We start from the raw sequence: 2049 nt of genomic DNA on the forward strand, positions 1-2049 counted from the left end.
GTGTAAAAAATTCATCAAAATAGGGTCCATTTCTGGCAGAAAAAGTCTTCCCGTGGTCCCCTTAGCCTAGACTTTCATTTAATTCCAAAGGAAACCTCATGCCATATGAAACCATGACATTGCTCCTTGACAAAGTTTTGTAATCATGCTTGCAATAATGCATTAAAATAAGTGTATCTTTGAAATCATGCCACCTAGTGTCCCACTAGGATTTGATTCCCTCCTAGTAGATATTTAAAAAGAAATATAAGAAAAGTATAAAAAATACATAGAATATATATATATTGGAGTTTACTCTAGATATAGGATATAGGTAGGGTGTGAGATGATAATGAGATAGTAGAAATCAAGAATCAATGCTTTTTGCCCCAAGTTAAAGAGGCGGAGCTATTGATGCTTTTCCCATAGTATTTTTTGATGGTAAAGTAAGAATAGGTTATCCTTGAGAAAAATAATAGGATGAGATAGAAGGATTATTATTATACTTAAATATGCATATGTACATTATAGGAAATATAATTATTATCTAAAAAATTACAAGATAGATCTTGTAGCATGCGTTCCCACTATGTACGTGTCACAGCACGACAACGTCGAATGAGCTTGAGGGCTACGTTACGTAGGAAAATACGTGGAAAGATTCAAGAAATAGGAAAATAATTTAAAAACTTTCATGAATCTAGGATTGTGTCATCATAAATTCTTTGCTTTTATCGAGCTGCTAGGTGCATGTGTGGTCCCACTGCTGATATTCTCTTATGGTCATTAACGTACTCGAGGGTGGCCATTTAGCCTGCACAAGATATTGGAATTGTAAAACACTTTCCCTCCATTAGGATTCTTTCAAAGTGAATCTCCCTCCACTAAAGCGTTTCTCTGAGAGCTATGGATTCCACGTCTTCCCGCCCAAGGAGCTCTAGGTGTTTATGGTCTCTGACACCAACTAGCAACACTTGCACTTTGCCTAGAAGGCCAAGCAGAGAACCAATGGGTTGGACAAAGGATAAACAAAGATTCATGGGTCCTAATGCAACCAAGAAGAGCCAAGAGGTCTAGTGCTATCAAAATTTACCGCTCAGCATGGAAGGCCAGAGTGTTGGATTTCAAAGTTGAAATCGGCAAAAGATCTATAAAGGAGGTTCTTGTTCACCATGTATTTACCCATCCAGACATGATAGAAAACGGTGGAAATGTGTCAGATATACATCAACCACATTGTAATTGTAAGTATTCTTCACATCTCAATTGCATTTGATTTGTCATTTCACTTATTGATACTCTCAGGTTAAGTTTTGTTATATATTTTGCAACGTTTATCCCTCTTCTTATGAGCAATGGGAGCCTGTGGAGTGCATAATAGGCCTCTTCCTTGTCGTTCATGTCCACATTGGTTCTCTACAGTATTCAGGGAGAACCAGCAAAAGCCTGGCTGATGAAGGAATATTTTTCTATGACCACCTCTACCAACTCTGCCCAGGAAATAAGAATGGCATGTTGGTGAAAGTGCCTCTACCAACCGACTGAAACATTGTGAAATGTCTATTTCCTGAGGGAACAATGATGGAGGCAATGCAAAGTAAGCTCTACAAGGATATACAGAGGTCTCTACGTACCTCTATTCCCACCAAATTGGTTAGAATTGCGAACTTTTGTCCTACTGCACTGTTCATAGAGTTGTTTCATAACTACAATATACGTTGGTGCAGCCAAAGTGTGTCGCCTCTAGAAGATGGCATGGACAGGTGTGTAAAAGCAAGCAGAAGCATGGCAAAGGACTGAAGCGGCCAGGAAGGCCACGGGATAGCAGGTAGCAGCGGAAGTGTATGCATGATGCGGCTTATAGGCTAAGAAAGGCTACATAAGGGGCTAATTGGGGTAGCACTTAAGGGAGATGAAAAAGGCAGCTTGTGGGTCCAGGAATGAAGATCTTGAAGTGCTGAAGGGACAAGTCAAGAGGGTTCATCAAACGGAGCTACGGAGCCCAAGTTATTGAAGGTTAAAGTTTTGGTGGTTTGTAGATTTTTGCCGGACAGGGCAGCTGGAGACAGA

General features: G+C 40.0%; 1 pseudogene; it reads left to right on the forward strand.

Moving 5' to 3' along the window:
- Positions 1-885: 885 nt before the first annotated feature.
- On the forward strand, positions 886-1779 carry LOC147455279 (uncharacterized; annotated as a pseudogene).
- Positions 1780-2049: the final 270 nt, after the last annotated feature.

This window comes from Adiantum capillus-veneris, chromosome 6 (assembly GCF_014529385.1).
Source record: "Adiantum capillus-veneris isolate H3 chromosome 6, ASM1452938v2, whole genome shotgun sequence".
Taxonomy (NCBI): domain Eukaryota; kingdom Viridiplantae; phylum Streptophyta; class Polypodiopsida; order Polypodiales; family Pteridaceae; genus Adiantum; species Adiantum capillus-veneris.